The sequence below is a fragment of the Aotus nancymaae genome, unplaced genomic scaffold (assembly GCF_030222135.1).
Source record: "Aotus nancymaae isolate 86718 unplaced genomic scaffold, 86718_ANA_hifiasm-v0.15.2.pri h1tg000139l, whole genome shotgun sequence".
NCBI lineage: Eukaryota > Metazoa > Chordata > Mammalia > Primates > Aotidae > Aotus > Aotus nancymaae.
In genome coordinates, this window is record NW_026988554.1 from 234394 (window position 1) to 259764 (window position 25371).

Below are 25371 nucleotides of genomic sequence, written 5' to 3' on the forward strand. Positions count from 1 at the left end.
CGAGACCATCCTGGCCAACATGGTAAAACTCCATCTCTACTAAAAATACAAAAATAAAAAAAAATTAGCTGGGCGTGGTGGAACACACCTTTAGTCACAGCTACTCAGGAGGCTGAGGCAGGAGAATCCCTCGAACCCGGGAGGCGGAGGTTGCAGTGAGCCAAGATCGCGCCACTACACTCCAGCCTGGGCGACAGAGCAGGACTTCATCTCAAAAATAAAAATAAAAATAAATAAATAAAAGTTTAACACTTAGGTTCAAACACCCTAAAGTGATAAAAAGAACAAAGAAATTGAGGAGAAAATATCTGTAACATAATACACAAATACTTTATTGTGCTTAAAAATGAAAGAAAAACCATCCTAGTGAAAATTTTAAAAATGGCTGGGGGTGGTGGCTTACCATGTAATCCCAGCATTTGGGGAGGCTGAGGTGGGAGGATGATTACTTGAGCCCAGGAGTTCAAGACCAGCCTGAGCAGCAGAGCTAGACCCCATCTCTACAGAACATTTTCAAAATTAGCCAGGCATAACAGTATGCACCTTTATTCCCAGCTACTCAGGAGGCTGAGGTGGGAGGATTGCTTGAGCCCAGGAGCTTGAGGCTGTGGTGAGCCATGATTTCACCACTGTACTCCAGCCTGGATAACAGAATAAGACTCTGTCTAAAAAAATAAATTATAAAAAAAATGTTCTAACTTGGAAGTCACCAAAGAAATGCAGAGGAAACCCATGATGAAGTCACCACGGCCCCCCGTGTGCCACATCCAGGATCCGTTTCTACACAGTGACAACAGCTGACATGCGCTTCCCTGGCACCTCTCACAGTCCCTCCACTCTGCCAGGCTGTACTCTTGCCCATGCAGGCAGGGAAAGAGATGAGCAGAGAAGTGACCAGGCCAGGTCAGCCAGGAAGAGGGAGGGTTGGGGGCCCACCCAGGCAGGCAGACCCCAAGCCATACAGCTCTAGGGAATAATAATGGTCATGAATACATATTTACCAAGAAAATACCGGTTAAGGTTAAACTGGGGAAAAAGCTAAAAACAACAATGAAAACGGAAAAACAGCCCAGAGGCTACCGAGTGAAATGACACGACGCCTGTGCTGGAGGAGCACGCTCAATGGTGGGGCTTTGAGAAACCCCACCCAGGCACAGAGTGGGCCAGGCCTGAAGAGGGGCGGCAGACCACCATGGAAATGTGCAGACCAACAGCAGCGGCAGATTCTTACTCAGGGGCGAGGAGGGGGCAACTTAGCCTCTTCTTTGCATTTTTCTGTATTTTGCAAGTCTTGTTTGTAAAGAACCTGCTTTACTTTTATTACAGTGATTTTTAAAAGGTAATATATTTTTTAAAAGGCCAATTCTGTGAGTGTGGCTGAGGACAACGCACGCCCACTTCACACCGCCGGGCAGCACGTGGCCAAGGGCCGTGCCAGGCCAACCCCACTCCACACCGCCGGGCAGCACGTGGCCAAGGGCCGTGCCAGGCCAACCCCACTCCACACCGCCGGGCAGCACGTGGCCAAGGGCCGTGCCAGGCCAACCCCACTCCACACCGCCGGGCAGCACGTGGCCAAGGGCTGTGCCAGGCCAACCCCACTCCACACCGCCGGGCAGCACGTGGCCAAGGGCCGTGCCAGGCCAACCCCACTCCACACCGCCGGGCAGCACGTGGCCAAGGGCCGTGCCAGGCCAACCCCACTCCACACTGCCGGGCAGCACGTGGCCAAGGGCCGTGCCAGGCCAACCCCACTCCACACCGCCGGGCAGCACGTGGCCAAAGGCCGTGCCAGGCCATGGAAGACAATGAACACAGTGCTTGCACCTGCGAAGCACAAGAAAACCCCTGCTCCACCCACGGCTTCCAACAAAAACACAACCAGAATATCCTCAGATGTTAAATGAAGCAGCACACTCCCACGTAACTCAGGCTCAGAGAAGAACAGTAGAAACAGAAAACACTTTCAGTATTTGTGCTGCCGCAGCCAGCACCAAACAACAGTTTTAATTGAACGATATATCAAAACTCGTTTATAGCCTCAAGTGCATATTTCAATACAAACCTGAAATCAAATATCTAAGCATTCAAGTTAGAAAAATAAAGGAGAAAGAAAATAGCAAAGGCCAGGTGTGGTGCCTCACACCTGTAATCCCAGCACTTTGGGAGGCCAAGGAAGGTGAATCACCTGAGGTCAGGAATTTGAGACCAGCTTGACCAACATGGTGAAACCCTGTCTCTACTAAAAATACCAAAAATTTAGCTGGGCATTGTGGCGAGCACCTGTATTCCCAGCTACTCGGGGGGCTGAGGCAGGAGAATCACTTGAACCCAGGAGGCAGAGGTTGCAATGAACTGAGATCACACCACTGCACTCCAGCCTGAGTGACACAGCAAGACTCCGCCTCAAAAAATATAAAAAAGAAAAGAAAAGAACAAAGAAAAGAAATTGATGAAACAAAAAATAAACTCTCCTAAAAAACAGAATCAAAGACTAAGACGGTTTTTGTTTTTGTTTTTGTTTTTTTCAGAAGATCGGCATAAGATCTCAGAAGAAAGAAGAGGATGTCAGCGTTGAGCTCAGAGCCATCTAAGAGGACACGGAACACTCTGCGCCCATCAGTATAAAACTGAGTGGAAAAAGGAAGACTCCCAGACCGACACAAAAATGGAACATCTACTCAGTCCTATAAACTATTAAAGAAATTACACTGCACTCCAGCCTGGGCGACAGAGCAAGACCCCATCTCAAAAAAAAAAAAAAAAAGAAATTGAGCTTCTAATTTAAAACCTTTCCTCAAAGAAAACTCCAGGCCCAACTGACATTTCCAGTAATTTTTCCCAAATATTTAAGGCAAAAATATTACGAACATTACATAAATTCTTCCAAAGAGTATTTTAAAAAACATTTTCCAACTGCTTTTCTGAGTTCAGTATCATCTTAACAGGAGAACCTCACAAAGATATTATGTAAAGAAAATTTCATATAATTTTATGTAAAGAAAATTTCATATAATTTTATGTAAAGAAAATTATAGGCCGGGCGCTGTGGCTCACGCCTGTAATCCCAGCACTTTGGGAGGCCGAGGTGGGCGGATCACAAGGTCAAGAGATTGAGACCATCCTGGTGGCCAACATGGTGAAACCCCATCTTTAAAAAAAAGAAAGAAAATTATAGACCATTGTCTCTAGTAACCAGAGCTGTTAAACTCCTAACAAAATATTCCTCAAATTGAATCTAGCACTATATAAAGAGTGCATCATGACCAAGGTGAGTCTACACCAGGCTTAACAAAAGTAAAAACTGTAATCATAGTAGGATAACGAACCCGCAAAAACCACATGCCCTTTAACGTACCCTGTGACATAGCAACGACACTCCGAGGTACATGACCGTGAGAAATAAGTACCCAGGAGCCAAGAGTGTTCACAGGAGACGCTTCGTAAAAACCCAGACTGAAATCCTCCCCGGTGCTGAGGACAGGCAGCTAGACAGCAAGGCACCTGCATTCAACCAAAGGCCCGAGGGAGAGGACGCTGCTGCTACCCCAGCCACCTGGCTAACCTCGAGCAGATGAGAAGGCAACACGAAGTCCACACCTCAGGGTTCCACCTAGACAAGGTTCAGAGCGAGCAACAGAAACCCACAGCCTGGCAGGCGTGCGGGCGGCCCCCTCATGGGGATGCCTGAGGGCTCTGGTGGCATCGCCATGTTCGACGTTGGCACTGGGACCTGTTTGCTTCAGAAGATCAACCTGTGCACTTTCCTGAATATTTGCCACCCTTAAAAACTGCTACTGGAACACAGGTGGAGCCGCGGATGAAATGTCTTTTTAACATTATTAAAAGATAGGGAGAAAATCCAGTTTTGTGTTGTAATTATGCTATTCTGAGCCCCAGTAGATACTTTGTAGGCTTTAGGGCATATAACTGCATTCAATAACCTCTGCAGGCTCCCACGTCTACGTGAGTTTTGTTTCTGAGATGGGCCGCCAGGGCTGTGCTACAGAATGCTGCGTCTGGGCCTTGGCCCCCAACTTGGCAGCCCCCACACTGAGTGAGAGCATCCCGGGCCGAGGCCCTGCGTACCTGATCTCGGCTGCCCTGTGGTCTGGGAAATGCTTGTGGAAATGCTTAAGTGCCTGCATCACGGCCGAGGTGCACTCCACATACGTGTAGTCAATCATGATGTCCCCTGGGGAAGGGAAGGAAGAACCAAGGTGCTGAGTCTCACCCTGGCTGCCCAGGGCCTACAACTCAGGCCAAATCACGACAAGCAAGAGTGTCGCTGTGTGCAGAACCCGTGCCTGGATGCTGCCTCCCCGACCAACCTCCAGAGCAAACACTGGCCGGCCCAGGACACACACCTGTACTACGAGAGAGCAAAGATGAGGGGAATGCAGCAGAAAGCTGCAATCCCAGCCCCAAAAGCTATGTGTGATGGGTAGAGGACCAGGAAGGGGGCATGTGAGGTGCCCAAAGGTGGACCAGGGGTGAGATCCTGACCCCAGACCAGTACAATGGCAGCCATGCACACACAGCAGCCTACCAGCCCATGACGTGGGTCCCCTCAGTCCCCACAGACACCTCCCTGCAGGCGCTCTGGGATCCACGAAGTGGGCTCGCAACACACAGCAGCCTCCACAGAACATAAGCCCTGTGGACTGAGCAGGAGCCAGCCCAGGCTGTGCACCTCACTGGAACCCTCCACCATCCCATCCCCTAGGCCTGACCTGATGCCCTCCTATCCACAACACAGGGATCCGGACACCCCCAGGGATGGAGGAACACAGAACAGCCTGGGCTGAGAGAGGACTCCAGACAGATCTGCTGGTGAACCTGGGCCCTTGCAGCCTCGGGCAAGGGGGAAAAGCTGGCTCCAGGGTTTGTGTACCACGGTGCTGGCCGACCACTCACCAAAGACCTCCGAGGGGTTCAGCAGCTCCAGCAAGCGCCCCCCACGCTTGGTCTCGTAGGTGGAGAACCCTCCGTCGGGATTCCTCATGTTCAGCAGCTGAAATCACAGAGCACCCGAGAACTCACCCACACGATGAGCACACGCAGACGCCCAGGCCACAGTGGAGCTTTCTAGAGGCAACACTAGGGCTGACAACCAGTGGGGCAGGAACGGGGGCAAGAAGCCGATTTCCACATTAACCAAGCCCTCGGGTGCCCCGAGCAGCAGCTGCAACCTCAGCCGTCAGGGCCTCCACGCGCAGCCACCTGGGAACACGCCCCTACACGTGCCCATGACTTAGAAACCAAGTGTGTGCTGCTGCCAGAAACACACGCAACAGCCAGATGTGCTGAAAGAATGTGGCACCAAAACCAACGGAAACTCCTCCTTCAGACACCCAGTGGGAAGCACCAGAGAGAAAATCGGGGGCCACACCGGCTCCCGCAAGCATCGCGCTGAGCTGGACACCAGCCCTGCTGTGCAGGGCCCTGTGCAAACAGCACAGCAAGCCCTAGGGGTCCAGCCAGAGCTCACAGTTCTCCACATGCAAACGCCGTCCAAGGACAAGCTCCTACAGCCCGGCCGGAGTGTGGGGGGGTGGGGCTCGTGGGAGTGGAGGTGAGCACGCAGCTCATCTGCAGACATGAGCTGTGGACGGGACTGCTAGGACCACAGCCTTACCACGGCCACCGCATCGCAGAGCCGCTCTCGGGGGATGTGCTCGGTTACATAGGGACACTTCTCCTGCAGGAGCAGCACGGCCTTCAAGGCCTCAGCCGTGCAGTCAGCAACAATCCAGCCACAGTCCAGCGTGCTGAAGGAGAAGCCGCCCTGCAGAACACGACCCGTGACCCTAGGCTGAGGGTGTCCACACCCCAGTCCTCGGAGCCACCCCACAGCCACACACATCCCTCCCCACCACAGAGCACCCAGTCAGGATGGGGGCCTATCCACCAAAGGTGTGGGTGCGGCCAGGGGCCCAAGTTGGGCACATCTAGATGGAACTCCAGCTTCCAGCACAGAGACCCTCAGGGCAGCAGCTCACACCCTCAACACCTTCAGATCTCACGACGGGACAGGACGGGGCACAGGTGCCCCCCATCCCCACTGTAAACACGCAGCAGCTGCTGTGCTCATGCCTAATTTCACAGAACAGAACGCACCTGTGGTCACAGCCCACCCCGGCTGAGGTCTCTTCCCTCTGCCTTCCCCGGACGCCCTGGCTACAGGGCGTCCTGAAGCCTATATGTGCCATGACCACCTGAACCGCTCTAAGGCACGGCCACATGTGCAAGCAAATGGTGCCCCCATGTGCCAGGCAGCTCAGCAACATGAGGCATGGGCCCCTATGCCAGGCACACCCAAAGACGCCAAGGGAAGAGTCCCGCCTTCAAAGGGAAGGACCAACCTGCTGAGGGCAGCCTCCCCGGGGGATGGGGCAGGGATGGGGCAGGGACGGGGCTGGGACGGGGCAGGGACGGGGCTGGGACGGGGCTGGGACGGGGCAGGGACGGGGCAGGGACGGGGCCGGCTCCCGCATACCTTGCTCATCTGGCGGTAGTACTTCTGGTAGTCGGGAGGGTTATCTGGGACCTGGGCAGCATGGAGGGCGAATGTGGAAGCAGAGAACATGTCAGCACCGGGGACATCACTGAGACAGACGGGGCAGGACTGGAGAGGCAGGACGTGCCAGCCACAGCCCCTGCTGGTGCTGCGAGGCACCAAGGGCCCAAACCGAGAGCTCACCACCCACTGCTGCTGGGAAACATGACTGGCCAGCAAGGGCTGAAACTAGCCCAGACGGGAGGCACGTGCCTCCCCTGTGATCTCCCCACTGGCCAGGAGGCAAGGAGGTGGCCCAGGCCTCTGTGGTGTGCTCTGCCAGGGGCTCCCGCTGCCTCCTGAACAACCCCAGCTTCGTGGACCTCAGCTCCTGGGCCGTCTCTCCTGCCTCAATGAGAAGGGAAGAGGCCTGGACTGTAGTAGGGTTCAGTCAACCTCCCCAAGTCTCCATCAACCAGAGCAAGTCCTGGGTAGGAGGCAGGAGGCAGGAGCAGTCCGCTGTAGGGTCAGCCACAGCAGGACAACGCCCCTCCCCTCCCTGAGCCCCAGACGAGTGCCAGCCTTGGCCACACGGAGGCCAGGAACACCCAGAGGGCCTGCAGAAGCAACGTCCTGATGACATCTGAAGGGACATGGTGAGACGGGCTGGGGGGGAGAGGGGCAGCTGTTCCAGGCAGAAGGACACTGGCTGAGGCCGTGGCAGGGACAGTGGGAGACATGGGAGGTTAGGGCGCATGTATGGGATGACTGTGGCTGCAGACTGGGGTGTAGGCGTGTGTGAGACACTGAGGTCAAACTAGGGGCTGGGGCACCGTCTGTGGGCAGCTGATCTAGCAGGATGGACAGGGGTTTTCGCTGCAAACAGTCTCAGGAGGGAACGTCCACAGGCTGGCATCACCTCTGTGGGCAGAAGGTGCTTCAGAGACCCAGAGGTGGAGTCTAGGCTGCGCAGCTCAGGGTAAATGGCCCCTACCTGTGCCTGGCTCCTGCACACCATGGCTCCAACGGGAGCAGGATGCAGAACTGCCAGCACCCCCAGCACCCCAGGCACCCCGCAAGCCTCACAGAGCTGCTCCGGGTGAGGCCAGCCCAAGGACGGGTGGATGGAACAGGGGTGGGGAGGGGCAACCTGAGAAACCAGCGCAGGGAACGGGGCAGGGTGGAGGTGAGGCGGGCACTTCTGCCTGTAGGAGATCCCAGCCCTGATCCCCCTCTTCAGCCCCCTCAGGGCCCCAGGCACAGGCCTCACCTGCGAGAGCCGCAGAAACTCATGTGCCTTCTGCAGGCAGGACGAAAACTCGGGCCTGTGGTGTCCACCCGCCTGGAAGAGACAGCAGGACAGAGAGGCTGAGCCGCCCTTGCACGGCCACCATGGCTGAGTGGGTCCCCGATGGTCCTGGCCACATCCTGCCCCGACTGGGAACCAGAATGAAACTGGCAGATATCTCCAGAGAGTGCCAGGGTTTCTTGCTGCACTTACCTTTAAAGACAAAAAATCAAAGGTCCATGAGATATGACAAGACGGAAGGGAGCAGAAGAGACCATCTATGGGTGCCAGCACCCCACCTGCCCAGTGAGCGTCTATGCCCAGAGGATCTCCAGCACCTCGGCGTGGGCAGGTCCTTTGAATGGCCCAGCCCTCAGGGCACTCCAGAAACACCTTCAGAATCCCACCAACCTCATTCCCACCAGCATAAAAATCCACTGTTGTTTCTCTGCAGTATTGGCTGGAGAATGCCCATAATGAGCAGTTCCAGTTCCAAGAGGCTGGAGTCCCCCTCCTGCCCACGCTGAGAAACAGCCTTCACCAGGCTCCCCTGCGCACACGGCCTCCAGCTCCTGCCCTCCCAAAGCCTCTGACCCAGCCCAACACCCAGGGTTGCTGGGCAAGGCCGCCCCATCCACAGCACCACCATCTCAAACCAGAGGCCAGAGCCCAGGTCACTGGAAACTTCAAGGAGCCACAAGTGTGTGGCCAGCAGTGCTGCCCTCAGGTGGACGCGAGGGCTCATGTGCACAGGAAGGTCAGCTGAGGCTGAGAAAAGAGAATGAGCCACGAACCTCTAGCAGAGCTTGGATGGCGAAGGCAGTGTCCCAGATCTGTGAGCCGTTGGTACCCTACACACAAAAGACGGGCGTTACAGCAGCAGCAGCCTCCCCCACTCCCACCTACGGCCTCCAGGAGCTGACAGGCCCGAGGGCTGGGTGCGGGGGCTCCTATCCAGCCAACACTCAACCTCAGGCTCTGAGCCCTGTGCACCCCTCATGGCTGACAAGGGCCTCAGAGAAGGCTGAGTCCTGCAGGCAGACATGGATCAGGGAACCCCACCTTTCTTCATGGGCCACCAGGCAGGACAGTGTCCCTCTCAGGACACCTGTAGGACTGGACAATCCCCCAGAGGCTCAAGCACCCACACACAGAGCATCCAGCTGCCCTCGCCCAGTCAGAGCAGTGCACCTCAGTCATGGTGATGCCTGGAAATGACCCCATTTCTAAGTATACCTGAGGTGATGGAAACTCTGCACAAGGCTGGGAAGGCCCTACCTCAAATGTCACCCCGGACCTGGACTCCCAGATACATACGCTGGTCTCAATTCAAAGGGCCGGTGACCAAACCCCAGTGAGACAGAGCTGGACACTGACCGCAACAGACATGGGGATGGTGGCAGGGGGCGGCAGGGGGCAGAGGCATCCAGACGTCATGCACTGGAGGAACGAGCCAGCGACCACCAGAAAAGCACTCTCGCCAAAGAAACACAACGGGATAAAGCCTCAGTGCATGGCCAGTTCACAAAAACTCAGAGAACAGAGGGAGCAACCGGTCAGATCCGGAACGTGAAGCCCTTCAGGGAGGAGAAAAGAGGCCACGGGAGACTGCTGTGGACGAACAGGAGCTCAGATACCAACACGCGAAGGCCCGTGTGGGCCTGGCCTGAACCCTGACTCACACGCACCAACGGCAACGTGAGGACTACACCCGGGAACCGTCGTGAAGTTTGCTGGGTGTGACAACCACAGAGCAACTCTGTAAAAACACAGAGGCCCTCATTAGCCCGAGGTGCACTGAAGAGAGGGCGCAGCGGGGGGCTGGTCAGGGAGGGGCAGGGAGGCCAGGGCCTGCTCTGGGGCCATTACTCATGTAACTCATCCACTTTGCATGTGTTTAGAAAACCATTTCACAAAACATGGACCGTGTCCAGGGAGCCTCGGGGGAGCTCAAGGCCAGCTGGGTGAAAGCCCATGGCTGGGGAAACCTGGCATCAAGAGTAGCCCTGGGGCGGGCAGTGCTGGGCCCCTGTGTGTCCATCACAAACATGACACCCCGGACACCTCTGGAGACTCCACATTTCCACACTGAACCAGGTGGGGGACAGAAGACAGACCCGCAGGGCATAACCCTCACCAGACCACAACACACAGGGCAACACTGTCTGGGCTTCTGACACACCCACTGTGATAATGCACAAAGGGGCACAGGCTCAGCCCAGCTGGACAGAACTGGGGTCTACAGGGCCCCCAGAGCCAGGACAGGACCAGGGTCAGCCAGGACCCCGCCCTCAACACTGCCCTGCTGCCCCCAGGGCCACACCCAGGACAGCACCATCTACAAAATCTAGACGCTGAGCGGGACGGCGTAGAGAAGGACCCGCAGTACACGGCATAGACAGTGCAGGCAGGGAGCCTACGGTTCCTGTGCAGCGGGCTGTTCTCCTCCCACCTCGATGACCAACCCGCTCCGTAGAGCAATGACCTGGAGACCACCACAACCTCCACCCGGAGCAGGCCACACCCAGGCGGATGCTTCCGACGTCACAGACCGTATAGCAGAACACAGCGCTGGCCCTTCCTAACGCAGCTCTCGGCTACTCTAGCCCACAGACTTCTGGGAAATCTGAGACACCTCGGGCCTCCTCCACAGTGGTGGCAGACGCACAACCCCTGGAGGGCAAGGACACGGTCAGGCATCCGTGCCTGGAAACAAGTGTATCTTCTAAAAGCTCAGGGAAGGATCCAGAAAGAAACCGACTATCGCCACGTGGCCAAGTGTCCAGCACACCCGCCTGCTCCTCCTCTCCCTGGACGTGGCGATGGCTGCCTGCCTCCCTCCCTCGTGCTTGGTGCCCCTCATGACTGGGTTCCAGCCCACTCAGGGCAAGTTCCCAGGCAGCTCCCAGGTCCAGCCACACGCCACCACGGCCCTCCAGGCTCCTGTCCTGTGCACCCACAACCTTAAGAAGGAGCCTCTTAAGAGTGTCGCTGGGCGCAATGGCTCACGCCTGTAATGCCAGCACTTTGGGAGACTAAGGCAGGCGTATCACCTGAGGTCAGGAGTTCGAGACCAGCCTGGCCAACATGGTGAAACCCTTGTCTCTACTAAAATACAAAAATTAGCCGGGCGTGGTGCTGCATGCCTGTAATCCCAGCTACTAGGGAAGCTAAGGCAGGAGAATCACCTGAACCTGGGAGGTGGAGGTTGCAGTGAGCCGAGATTGAGCCACTGCACTCCAGCCTGGGCAATAGAGCGAGACTCCATCTCAACAACAGCAGCAAAAAGAGTGCATGGAGGAGAGGCCCCCCACTAACGAGAGCCGCCTCCTGCCACGGTAACAAGAGGAGAGCGTCTGCAGCTCCGGGTCTGTCGTTACACGGGTGGGCCTACTCGGACCATCAGGGCAAAGAGCAAACAGGACAGCTGCAGACAGACACTCGAGAACTGTGGGCACCCACACAGGGACCGACGGCACCCACGGGGACACAGCCAGAGGCCTCGACTGACTCAGCGTCCGGTCACACGCTGCCGGGACTTGGTCCAGGAGGAGTTATTTCTGCATCTTAATGAACCCAGAAGGAAAAGTAATGAAGGGTAGAAATGACTGCAAAGGAATCCGGCAGCCGCAGTCCTGCAGCCCTTACCTGCATTTTCATGCCGTCAAGGCCCATCCTGTGAGGACAAAAATGCCCAAGTCAGGCACGAGGAGAAAGCTGGAAGCCCAGCCGGCTACCCAGACCCTGCACTCAGGGAGGTCCCAGGGAGGGCATCTGTCCCCTCCCCCAAGGCCTGGCACTGGCCTGGATGCCGCCCCAGCTGGGCTGCTAGACTCCTGGGCGTGAGGCCCACACGCTAGAGAAGACAGGACACACTCACCCAGGAAGGGCGCACCCAAGCCAAAGGGCGGCAGGAGGCTCCCCAACCCCCGACCCCCGACCCCAGGCCGCCTCAGCCCTGCTGCCCGTGTTCGGTGCTGTGGGACCAACCAGGGCTTCCCACCGTGGGACCGTGCTGTGCCATCCACGACAGGGGCCCACCTTCAGGGCATACTCCATGGCTGACAAGCTCCCCTTGTCCACAGGCCTTCCTGACGCCAACCTGCATCTGCCCTGCTGCCCACCACGCCCCTCCTCACTCTACCTTCTAGGACCACCCCACTCTTCGACTGGGTGGCAAATCTTCCAAGTCAAAGACAACCCTCGGTGGCTTCTACAACCCTCGGTGACACTACTGGTCCCTGGTGGTGTTCCCTGGTGGTGTTCCTTAGCAGTGTTCCCTGGCGGTGTTCCCTGGCGGTGTTCCCTGGTGGTGTTCCTTGTTGGTGTTCCCTGGCGGTGTTCCTTGTTGGTGTTCCCTGGTGGTGTTCCTTAGCAGTGTTCCCTGGTGGTGGGTGCTCCCTGGTGGTGTTCCCTGGTGGTGGGTGCTCCCTGGTGGTGTTCCCTGGTGGTGTTCCTTAGCGGTGTTCCCTGGCGGTGTTCCCAGATGGCACCGTGGTGGCCCCCTCACTGGGATACGGCCAAGGCTCAGATCCAGCCTTCGTATGGCTGCACTGAGAGGCCTCACCAGCACATCCCAGCCACACTCACCAGAGATAGTCCAGGATTCTGGAGACGTGCTCCTGGAAGGCAGGGGAGGTGGGCCCGTCCACATACCAGCGCACAAGCATGTTGATGGTTTTCGAGATCTGCCGGAGACACGCCCCTGTCAGGGCTCTGATCCAGACCCACAGCAGCCCCCAGGGACAGGGTCCCATGCAGCTCACTCAGGGCCAGGAAAGGGGCCTTCTGCTCTAACGGGCGGGACCGAGCGAGGATGGACAACAACTGTGTACCCAGGACCCGACTCAGACACAGGCAGTGTCAGCTAAGGCCATGGCCTGGCTTAGGATGAGGAGGGACCGCACTCCATCAGTGAGAAGTGAAGGGTTCCAGGAGAAGCCACAGGGGCCAGCCCACAACCAGAGGGGCATGGGCTGTCAGGCGCCTTAGAAACAACACAGGGGACAGAGGCAGGGCCCGAGGGGCCCAGGAAGAGGTGTGGACATGGGACTGCAGTAGCAGGAAATGTCTGCTCCCCTCCTTCCTCAGAGCAGACTGTTCCAGAGGCCCCAACTTCTTATTTATGGATCTTACAAGTCAAGATCCAATTGCAAGCATGTTTCTAACGTGCTTAGTACAGATGTGCTCTATATGGGATTGAACCGAAACCCACACAGAACCACGTCACTGCTGACCGGAAAACAGAGGACCTGCTGCAAGGTCAGTCGGGATTTGTGATTCACTGAGGTGGCATCAGGCCCAGAAAACCCGAGATGCGGCATCAGGGTGGGACTCAGTGGCCCAGTGCCACCGGGGTACATCCAGAGAATGCCAAGGCCAACCCACTACACCACAGCAGCTACGGCACAGCCCAGGGGCTGCTGACTCTGTCAGGAGGCGGCCCTGCGCCAGCACAGCCCGGGGACTGCACCCTCCAAGGTCACTGAACTAGCCCATACCTGGCCCCCCGCGGGCCCCACAGAAGAGAGAGGTCCGAGTCCCTGGTTAGGCAGGAGGAATCAGGAGTGGAACCCGAGGACCCTGCTACTCCCACCCACCCTGGGCGTCTCTAAACCCCCTGGGAGAAGGACAAATAATCAACTATTTGGGGAGGGGAATTCGGAAGGAACCAAGTGAGAAAAAACGCCCCTCCCAGCTGGCCAGAAAGATCTCAGGAAGGGCCTCCAGGAGAGGACCAGGCACCCCCCAGGACAAGAGCAACTGGAGAACAGGAGGGAGGGTCGAGTGTGGGGGGGCGGCTTCGCTGAGCTGGGCGTGCAGGGAACCAGGACAGAAGTCCTCAAACGCCTGTGGGATCTGAGGGCCACCTCCCAGATGGCGGTGCACTAGGCTCCAGGAGACCCTACTCCCAGCTCATGGACTTTACTCTGGACCCCAACCCCCAGCGGCTGCAGCCGGAGGCCGGCGGAGGCACTGACCGGGCCGATGCTGATGCTCTTGGTGAATCGGTCGTCAGCCGCGATGTGTTCATACAGCTGCTGCACGGCCTGCTCCCGCAGGCGGACACTGTGGTGGCTCTCGTACAGGTTGAGGAACGCTGCAGGGGACGGGGGTCAGTGGACGCCAGGCACCAGGACCCTGGCCTCCGCCTGGAGCCCCGCGCACCTGGACCTGCCCTTCCCCAGGGTTCCCCTTCCCCACCGCCAGACTTGGTTGCTGAGCTCCTCCTTCCCTGCCCAGGAGGGGCGCCCCACACCTCCTACACACACCCTTGCTCGGGATGAGCTCCTGAGACTGGAAGTCAGCCCTGCCGGTTCGGTGGAAGGGCCCGCCTCCTGGGGCCTGGCACAAAGATGGCCCAGTGCCACTGGCAGAGGATGAGTTCATGAATGAGTGGGACAGCCCGACCACAGGCTGCCCTGCCAGCCCCTCAGGAGGCACTCACCATATACCACGTGGAGCAGCCAGCTGTGCGGTGTATACAGCTCATCTGGGGCCACGTTGTTCCTCTGCCCCTTCGCCAGTTGATGCTGGCGAAGTCCTCCACATAGAGCTCCTGGTGGGGGCAGCTGGCTAGCCTGGCTCAAACCGGGAGGGGCAGTCTCCCACCACCCACCCTCAGGGCCCTGGACCAGCCCCTTCCTGGGTGTGTGTCGGGGGGCCCTCCAGCAACTGACCCTGAAGGTACATGAAGGCCTGGCCATTGTGGCTATGTGCGGACCACTCTGTGGAGTTCCCCAACTCCATGAGCCCCAGGCCTACCCAGAAGCTCATTTCCTCCCTCTGCCCCTCCTCCTTCCCCAGGGCAGGCCTGATAGACATCCTGCACCTCAAACCCCGCCTCAGGGCCTGCTTCCTGAGGACACAGTGCACATCTGCCTCCTGCATCTCTTGAGTCCTGGATGTCCCCCTAAGAACCCCGGGCAACGGCTGCTGCCTGTCCCATAGCACGAGTCCCCTCTGGGCAGAGCTTGGAGGAAGGTGGAGGCCCACTGTGCTCACAGGGCTCTCGGTTCCACAGGGCCCCCAGGTGAGCGGACAGGTGTGGTGAGATTCCAGGAGCCCCAGGCCCTATGGGTCCCAGCCCCAGAAGCCTTCGCTTTGTTCCCTGATGAGGTCCTACCTGGCGGAGGCTCTGGATGAGCGGGTCCTCCGTGGCACTCAGCCGAACAGCGTAGCAGTAGCTCATGGGCAGGTAGACCTGCCGGCAGTGGCACCACAGTGTGGAGGGGTGTGCCGGTGCCCAGTCAGGAAACAGCCTGGGGCAACAGCAGGAGTCAGTGGGAGACCCGCAAGACGGAAGCCTGCCACTCCGCCAGGATCCACACCTTGGGCCCTTCCAAGCACGGACACAGGTGGGTGGCTGTTCCCCACCGCATCAGTGCACCTGCGGCATTTCTCAACCGTGCTGCTGAGGGGGACAGTCGAGCCATCGGTGCACTCCCCAAGGAGCTGCACCTCCTGGTTCAGTTAGCATTTTGTACCCTACAGCCAGGTGAGGGAGCTCCTAAATGCTTAGGATTGTCTGTGGGTTTCTTAGCTGCAACAAACACACCTTGGTAACGTAAAACATCAACAAGGGGAATATGGGGTGAGGGCCCCAGCGAATACTCTTGGCTCTCTTTGCAACTTTTCCAGAAATTGGAAACTATTCCAAAATTTAAAGTTTACTTTTAGGCTAGGCAATCCTAGCACTTTGAGAGGCTGAGGTGGGCGGATCACGAGATCAAGAGATCAAGACCATCCTGGCCAACATCGTGAAACCCTGTCTCCAATAAAAATACAAAAATTAGCTGGGCACGATGGCGCATGGCTGTAGTCTGAGCTACTTGGGAGGCTGAGGCAGGAGAATCACTTGAACCCAGGAGCCAGAGGTTGCAGTGACCTGAGATCATGCCACTGCACTCCAGCCTGAGTGACAGAGCGAGACTCTGTCACAAAAAAAAAAAAAAAAAAAAAAAAAAAGACACTAGATAGTAAGAAATTAATGTTGGCTTTGCTGGGTATTTAAAAGCATTCGGTTCTGTTTAGAAAAACAAACACTGATCTTTTAAAGGCAAGCACACTGGGTCCGCAGGTGAGGTGTGACGCTGGGACACGTTTCACATTCCACAGCAAAGGAGACAAGGTCAGCAACAGCAGCACGGGACGCCCCTGCGCAGGCTGCAGGAGGGACAGCTCCTTCTACTTCTACAGATGCTCAGTTTCCCACAAGATGCAAGCCACCCCACCCTGCCTGTAGCCTGACTCAGGGTACCCCCATCCACAGCACAGCCGCCTTCCTGCCAAGCTGGGAACCCCCTTTCTGTATCCCTGTAGGACTCAGCTCGATCAAGGACCCTGCCGGGAGCCTAACTGCACCCACCCACAGAACCACCACCCCTCTCTGTCTAACAGCCTGCACCTGACCACTGTCCCTGTCACTCTACTCTTCAGGGAAGCAGCAGCCACCCGACGACCAAGCCAACAGCAGGCATACCACATCTCTGGGAACAGGGTATTGAGGCCTTCCCAGCTGTAAACATTCAGGACAGCCAGCCAGAACTTCCCCCAGGAGGGGATGGCCACAGCACCACCTGAGAGGAAAGAGAATAGGCCCGTGTCATCTGCTTCTTGTCAGCAGAGCCCACGCTGTCTGTAGCTGGGAAGCTTCGCCCTCCAGGAGTCAAGCGTGCCCCTCTCCATGAGCCAAGGGCAGCCTCATGCGATCTTGCAAGCCCATGTGAGAAGCAGGTTCCAGAGTGCTCAGAAATGCCCTGGACGCACGGCCCCTAGGTGAAACCAGTGGCTTTCCTGGGAGTGTTTCCAGCCCCAGGAGAGGTGTTTCCAACCCCTGGCCCCAGGAAGGAGCACATGAAGACAGCCACCTGGAAGGTCCAGGGACACCTCAGTGCTCAGGCGAGCGAGGGGCCCAGGTGCACACGTGCCTGGAGAAGGCGACGAGCGGCAGTCAGAGCACGCACTCAGCCTCGCACTCTGAGCCAAGCCTGAGCTGCCCCAGTCTGTCATGTCCACTTGGCAGACTGGTCCTGCACGGGAACAATGACAAGCCCCAGACTCCAGAGCAGCTCCGGCACACTGGCCCCACGTGCCAGAGCCACTTCCAGCAGCACTCAGTTCCGGCACAGCCATGCTGTCTAAACATACTGCTGAGGAGTCCCTGCTCCAAACCCCAAAGGGTATGCAAAAGCCAGCAACACCCACGAAGCTGCTGAAGTGCAGCCTGAGCACATTCCTCCACCAGGCAGGCGCCAGGACTGTGGCGGGGAACCAGTCAGCAGCCTTGGGAACACAGCATCGAAGACACCAAAGGCTGACAGTGAACTGATGACAAGAGTGACAAGCTCATGAAGGAAGGAGGCAGGGTCTCATGGGAATGCATTACAGGACACTCCACCTGGCACGGCAGGTCAGGAAGGGGCCCTCGAAGAAGTAACACTGCAACTGTGAGCCACCGGGGTGGGAGTGGAAGGTAAGAGGCTCCAGTGCATGGTGAGCCCTGGTGTAGTAAGGACCTTTGAGGAGCTCACAGGTCACCCCTGTGCACGCAGCAGAGAGCAGGCAGGCATGATGGGCTACGGAAGGTCTGGGAAAGGCCGGGGGCAAAAACCAGGCCAGGCTCTGCAGAGCCACAACATGAGCTAGACTTTCTTGGAGCAGCAGGAGCCATGGATTCCCTCGGCTGAAATCACCGTCAGGGCCGACAGGCAAGAGGAGAGGTAGCCAGGCCAGGCTTGACAGGTGCAAGCTGCACGGCTGCCCCCGCCTGCAGCCAGGCTGCCCCCAGAAGGTGGCTTCTGTGTTCTTCCTCAAGCAACATATTAATGTGTTTCGTTTAAGTCTTGGTCAATTCAGGAAACAAATAATTACCTGGTTGTCTTAATTTGCTTTGCTTTTTTTTTTTTTTTTTTAAGAGACACGGTCTCACTCTGCCACCCAGGCTGGAGTGCAGTGGTACAATCAGCTCACTGCAACCCAGAACTCCTGGGCTCAAGTGATCCTCCTGCCTTATTAGCCTACAAGTAGCTGGGACCACAGGTGCATACCATCACACCTGGCTAATATTTTATTGTTTTTGTAAAGACAGGGTCTCACTATGTTGCCCAGGCTGGCCTCAAACTCCTAGGCTCACCTTAGTCTCCCAAAGTGCTGGAATTACAGGCATGAGCCACTGTACCTGGCTCTCAATTTGCTTTTTAAGAAATTATGCATCAGTTAAACAGTTTCTGCCTATTTCTGCTTTGACAAATTCCCTGTTGATGTGTTTTGCCCACTGTTTCATCTGGAGGTGCACCTTTCTATATCTCGTTTGTGAGAGCTCGTTATAGAGCTGACATGATCCCTTGACCCAGCACGTGCTGCACGGGGCATACCTTTCTTGTGAAGAAGGTTCCGGGCGCGTACCACGTCAGGATCATCAGGCCCAACACCCAGAATTCTGAGACAGACATAGTTGAGTGCAGTCCCAAACACAGTGGACTTATCCTCAATGTGCCTACGGGAGCAGAGCACAGGTGGGAAACTGGTATCTGTCCTTACTTCTAAGAAATAAAGCAAAACTTTCTGGAGTTTCCTCAGCAAACTAAGAATGCCAACATCCCTTACCCTGACATAACACGCCAACACAGGAGACACCTGAGCGGCCGCTCTCCAGTTCATGCACCTCCCACGCCACCCGAGCCCCGCTCCATCCACCTAGCCCGCCTGCTCGACACCTTCCCGAGGGCGGTCCACTCTGGGCTACGGCTCTGCTCCCAGTGTGTGCCACGCTGCAGGAAAGCTGTCCAGCTGCCTCCACCTGCTGCCAGCCCAGAGTCCGTGTGGGGAAGCCCTGCAAGAGCTGAGGCAAGAGTCTGAGGCCTCAGTCAGTTTTCATATAAATACTGAATTAGAAAAGAATTAGAGATAAAGTTACATAGTTATTCCTATATATAATCAAAATCACATAACTATTTACATGCAATCATAAATATATACATATATACAATCATATCATCTCTAATTTTACTAGTAAGTCTCAGGTCATGAAGTAGTCCTTCTCTCCAGGTGTGAAGACAAGAAACTGTGGAAATAAAGACACAAGACACAGAGATAGAGAAAAGAGAGTTTGGGCCAGGGGTCCACCGCTACCAAATCTTGGAGACCGGCGGTGCACCCGAGGGCCTGGACACTCTGACTTTTACTGAGTACTAAGCAGGAAGCAGGGTAGAAAGGCTGAGGCAACGGTGGTCAGTGACAGGGTCAGGTAAGTCACATGTCTTGGAGACAGGGGCTCAGGATTTTCAAGAAGCCGAGGCGAGGAGAAAACCTAATGTGTCAGCACTTTTTTCACACTTGTCAAGAATATCAAGGACATTAAAATTTATTTTACTATTACTAATTCTTATCTGAGAAGAAAGAGAAGAACCAGGTGCTGACGCAGAACGTGAAAGTAGACGTGGAACGTGACCGCTGAGGCACAGCGTCACACAGAGACAATTAAGTCCCCCGGACGTCTGCGGGCCTCCCTGACAGCCGCCAGGCCTACCACAAGAGCTTGGAGAAGTGGAGTTTTCTCCTCACTCCCCCGAGGAAGGCGACGTCTCAGTCATCTTGGACGTCTCCGTCCCTAGCTGGCTAAACAGCAGGCACTTTCCCAGCGCTGGCACTGCCGCACGGCCGAGGCATCCTCCAGCAGCCCTTATGCGGGCGTGACAGAGGGCTTAGAGTATCTACCTTAGGGTCACCTCTTTCCCAACACTACTTCGGTTCCATACTTCTTGACCTGAGACTTATTAGTGAGATTAAAGATTACACGATTGTCTATACGTATATTTATGATTAATGTGAATAGCTATGGGATTCTTTATGACCATATATAGGAATAACTATGACGCCAAGGCCCCACCTGCACAGCCTCAGCCCACTCCCGTCCTGCTAGGCTCTCCCCAACCCACCCCAGGCCCATAGCTGCCATCCTCCTACCCCCCTGGCAGCTGCCTGGAAACCCAAGCATCTCCCACATGAGAACGCACACGTGCGTGTGCAGTGACACCGGGGCAGGCACACTCACAGGCCCCAGCCGCCGTCGGGTAGCTGCACTGACCGCAGATACCGCGCAATCTCTTCTCTGTATCCGGCTGGCAGAGGGATGCGTGCCACGTGGCAAGTGATCAGGAGGCCTGTGTGGCAGGAGAGATGTTCCTCGCTTTGGGGAGGTGGGCATCGCTGCTAAGACCAGGCCCCTTTCCTCCTGAGTACCCCACTCCAACAGGGAGCTACCTACTTCCCATAAAAACACCCCTGGAAAGGCAATTCCTCCCAGGCCAACAGGCACTTTGGGCACAGGGCCAGAGAAGACGTCAGCCACAGCACAGGCGATGCTCCCTGCCTAGGGCCTGCAGAGCCCACTCAGCCACGCCTGGCTCGCATGACCCTCTGGGTCAGAGAAACACCAAACACTGCACAGCACCTCAGGAAGGCCTCCCCCAAGTGCCCCGAAGGTCCAAAAGGAACCAGCACTTTAGATCAGTGGACCCTCCATGAGGGGAGAGTGTTGGTCTTGCTTTAACATCTGCTGGGAAAAAAATACAAAACTGCTCACCCTTGGATGGGGTAATACCTACTTGCTTATTCATATTTTTCTGTTTCATAGATTTTTTATAAGCATATGCCGCTTTGCAAATGTCAGTGGGGAGGGAGCGACAATAAATATTATCTACTAAGAACCTCCGTCCCCAGCCTGGTCCTCTCAGGCACGGTGCTCACAGGCCACCCTCCACCTCCACTCCCCATGCTTGGTTCCATCAGCCATGCGCCCCCAGAGCCTGGCATGGGGCAGGTCTCAGGGCAGACCCCAGCCACATGTGCCATGGAATGAATGCCTGACTCTGGCTTAGAGCATCAGAAGCCCTAGTGGACAAAGCATACAGACATGCCCTGGAAGGAGAGATGGGCTGAGAAACACTGCACGGGTTCACATAAAATGAGCTATCCCAAAACACGCCCGTCTCTTCCTATCAGTTATGATGCTGTTAGGACAGGGAAATGTGCAGACAGGAGCAGAGCCGGTCTGCAGAGCCAGCATCTTCCTGATCTTACAGGCAAGGAAACTGAGGCACAGCCAGTAAATGGTGGGGCTAGGTCAGACCCCTTTCAGTGCTCACCACAGTGCTGCCAGTGCCACACAGGCACACTCGACGGGAGCTGTCTACACAGGATCGTGGACTCCAGGAGCATTTTCCAAAGTCCAGAAAGAAGGAAGAAAAGACCCAACTCACAGCCAGCCCACAGGAAGGGTCCCAGCAAGCTCAGCCCAGAGCCAAAGCAGCAAGAACAAAACAACACTGTAACCCCACTGACCAAACACCACAGCGTGCCTGACACTGCACATAACCAAACCTGATTCCAATCCAGTCACAGATGAGGCTACAGAGGCAAAGTGAGGCTGACTCATCTCCTGACCAACTCTATGTCATCGTCTTACCATGAGCCAAGGGAAGAAAGAGCACCTCAACTTCCCCTAACGACAGGCCCTCAAATCCCAGGACAGAAAAACTCAGTGCTGTACAGTCCAGGTGGCAGCAGGGCTGGGAGTCAAAGCAGAGATGGAATCCCAGTGCTCGTCTTGCTAGTCTGGTGGCCTGGAATAAATATGCCTCGGTTTCCTAATGGATCCCATTAGGCTTATTCTAAGGACTAAAAGAAGAGCAGGCCTTGAGGAGGGCTTGGACTGCAGTAAACACCATGGAACCATTTTTAACATTAAAGGCCAACTCTTCCCAAACTAACACGTAAGCCCGATGCAACTTCATTCAAAGTCCCAACAGGTTTTATTCTGGGACAGAATCAGGATAAAGGCAATTTGGATGAGTAAATGGATAGACACAGCTAAGAGATGTTTTAAAAAGAAAGGCGACGAAGGTATATAAGAACTTTAAATCGACAGCGTGGTAAAAGAAAACGACGTATCAATGAGCTATCACGGAAAGAAACCCTACTTATGTAGGAACTCATGTCAGTGAAACAATGTGATCACAAGTCCTAGGGAAAAGGTCCTATTGCGTAGGGAATTTCCCATTTTACAAGGCTGAGGATTTCTGTGAAGAAACACTCCCAGGATGCAAAATAGTCTCGTGTAGCCAAAGCAGTTCAGTACCCAGGCAGTCCAACTGCTATCCCCCTCCTACTCACTGGCCTGAACCTGAAGCTCCCCTGCATGAGCTCCCCTGCAATAGCTCAAGATAAGTTCACAGCAGTTATCAGCTTCCCACCCACCACTCGGCCCACCTACAGCCCCTTGGCATAGGCTGGGCCTTCCACCTGGAATGCCCATCCCACTCTGTGCTGAGACTTCAAAGCCCACCTTCCTCCTCCCTCAAGGCAACAGACCCCTAGAGAACCACTTGCTTCCCTTATCAGAGGGCCTGTCATCCTACATGGCCAAGGCTAGCTGATCCCCTAGCACCGACAGCACGTGGACTTTGACACGGGGCAGAGTTTGCTAGTCCTTTCCTATGTAAGCTCCCGGATTTTCACCTCTTCATCAAAACCCTAGACCAGGCTGGGCCAGGATCCCAAGGATGACCCAGGGTGGCCGCACCCTCATGCTGGGGCAGCACACTCCTACCTGGCAGGAGGAAAAGTGGGCCACCGTAATCACCCGTCCAGTGCCCATCCTCAGCCTGCAGCCCCATGTAAAACGTCATCCCGTTCAGAGCCCCCTCGCAGGCGGTGTGGGCTTTGGGCAAGTCCTTAAAGTAATTCTTCTGTAAAGAGACCAAAAAAAAAAAAAAAAGAGAGAGAGAGAGCAAGCTGAGGGTCCTGCTGCCCGGCCAGAGGAGCCCTCCTCACACACAGCCCAAGTCAAAATAGTGAATCTAAATTACTGTAAAAGTTTCAGCTGTTTCCATCAAAAGTATGAAACTCTGATGCGCGTATCACATCTCGGCAAAGTAAAAGGACAGTTCCACATTTTCATTGCTTTACTTTCCAGTCACGGATTCTTCACAACTTCTCCAAGATGTCTGTATAAACCAGGCACCAAAGGGTGGGGCAGGGCACGGATGCCCCCTGGGTCCTGGACTCGAGCCTCTCAGAAAGGGCCCAAAGGATGGCACAGCCTCTCTCCCACGGCGGCCAGGGCTTGGCGGAGACCAGCCAAATCTCTTACAACGCACGCAACTAAGACACTGGGTCCAAAAACTTTTTGTGCATAAAAACAAAATTACGGCCGGGCGCGGTGGCTCACGCCTGTAATCCAAGCACTTTGGAGGCCAAAGCGGGAGGATCACCTGAGGTCGGGAGTTCAAGACCGGCCTGACCAACATGGTGAAACCCCGTCTTCAAAAAAAAAAAAAAAAAAAGTTACAAGTGTCTTTGTAAGTCAGAAATTATCTCAAAATAAGATGCTAAAAAACAACATCAGGAGTGTCCTGTGCGTGGCATGGAGACGAAGGGGCCGCGCTCGCAGCTCTCCCGGGCGCTCGCAGCACCCACCCTTCCGAGAGAAACCAGCTCCTCGCGGCTCCCCGCTCAGCGCCCCGCGGGGTCCCAGCGCTCGCGGACGCTCCGCGGAAGCCACTTACGGTGTCCAGCCCCAGGGCGTGGGCCTCCAGGCCGGTCTGCCCGCGGCCGGCGCGCTCGTCCTGCAGGTAGGTCCACGTCTGCCGGCCCATCTCGCAGCTGAGCCGCCAGCGCCCGAGGTCAGTGGCGGGCTCGGTCTTGTAGGGGCCCCCTCGGCGCCGCAGACACCTGAGGGCCACCGGCCATCAGCGACCCCGGCCCCGCCCCCCCGGCCGCCGGCCCACTGCCCGCGGCGCGCTCTCCTCAGCACCCAGGACCACCCCGCATTCGCCAGGGGCCCGGGGCGCGGGGACTCACGTGCCGTCCGCCATTGCCGCGGCCGAGCTCTACGCCGCACGCCGCACGCCGCCCGCTCCCGGACAGGCCGCCCGGCCCCGCCTCCCTCACGCGCACTACGCAGGCGCCGGCCTCGGCCGACGCTCAGGCCCAGGTGGGCCGATGCCCGCGCAACCAATCAGAGCCCCGCGAGCGTGCGCCCGGGGTGTGCCAGGCGACCACAGTGGCTGAGCGCGCGGCGCCCCACGCGGAGTGGGGCGGGGCATGAGGGGCAGGGCTAGTGGGTGGGGCGGTGGGGGCGGGGTGGTGGGTGGAGCCGACGGGGCGGGGGGAGGTGGGTGGGGCCCTGTTGGCGGGGACTGAGGGGCGGGGCTGGCGGGTGGAGCCGACGGGGCGGGGGGAGGTGGGTAGGGCCTTGTTGGCGGGGGCGGAGGGGCGGGGCCGGTGGGTGGGGCATGGGGCGGGGAAGGTGGGTGGGACTGGCGGCAGGGGGCGGGGACTGGCGGCAGGGGGCGGGGCCTCTCGCGCGCCTTCAGGGGCAGCGTGTCCCGGGAGCTTAGCCCGGTGCGCCGCGCTCTGAGGTGAGGGTATCTCTGAGGGTCCGGTCAGGAGGGTCCCGCCGGAGGTCAGAGGGAAGGACGATGTGGGGAGCGAGGCTCGAGCGAGGGACGGTGCGGAGGTCAGGTGGCAGGGAGTCGCTCTTGCGCTGCAGGATTTGCCGGGACGCCAGGGCCGGGGGAGGGGGTGGGAGGCCGCCCTGAGGCGAAGTGGGCGCGGGCAGGAGGCGCCCGGGGAGACCAGGCGGAGGGCGGGGAGGAGCGGAGGGCGCCGCCGCGCGTCCCTGGGAAGCCGAGACCGGCGCGGTCTTCGCCCGGGGCGCGTGTGCGTCGTGGTGAGGCCGAGGGGCCAGAAGCCCTGGAGCCCCGGGCGGGGAAGGGCTGCGTCGTCGGCCGGGGCCAAGCGCGGGAGAGCTCACGGGGCCGCTGGAGTTCGGGGGGACCCCAGGAGAAACTGAAGGTGAAAACCTGAGCAGCAGAAGGAGGTGACCGCGCTTGGAAGGGACAGCCGGGCGCAGCAGGGCTGTCGGGGGGGTGTGGAAACGTGGCTGCTGGAAACGTGGCCGACGTCTGCAGGCTGCAACCGTGGGCCCGAAGTCAGGTCAAGGACCCGGAAGACCCCAGCGCGTCTGCATCTGCCCCACAGAATCCCTAACATCCGGTCACTACTGCCCCAGCCTAATGAGCGTCTCTGCAGCCACCTCTCAATTCCTGCCCGAAAGTTGGAAGGGAGAGTGGACAAAAGGAAAACCACCCACAGGCACCTTCCTGCAGTGGAATAGCGGGTTTACACAATCGAGGATACTCAACTCTTCCTATCCCAGTTCAGAAACAAATGAAAAAGACACAGCGATAAGATGGGTGGATATCAAAATGTCAGCCTTGCCACAAATAAAAAGCTAGTTTGAAGGACAAAGCTTAAATCTGCAAGATTTAAAAAAGCAAGAGGTCAGGCTACGAAATCACCCCTGAATCCGAAAAACGTATCCCCCAGCCTCTGGGCCATAGAGCTGCCTCATCAAGCTCTATGCAATTGAGTGCCGACTAGAAGACACCTCTGCCCCGCGCCCCAGTCAAACCACAGACCCCAGAAAGAACACTCAGAGGGACCTGAGCGCACTCCACCCTATCTGTTCTCTGAAATACAACCAAATAGTCACTCCACTTCTCTGGAAGCAGAAAGA

General features: G+C 56.9%; 1 pseudogene; it reads right to left on the reverse strand.

Annotated features, from left to right (window-relative positions):
- Positions 1–1964: 1964 nt before the first annotated feature.
- LOC135272864 (lanosterol synthase-like) lies at positions 1965–23461 on the reverse strand (annotated as a pseudogene).
- Between the last annotated feature and the right edge of the window lie 1910 nt (positions 23462–25371).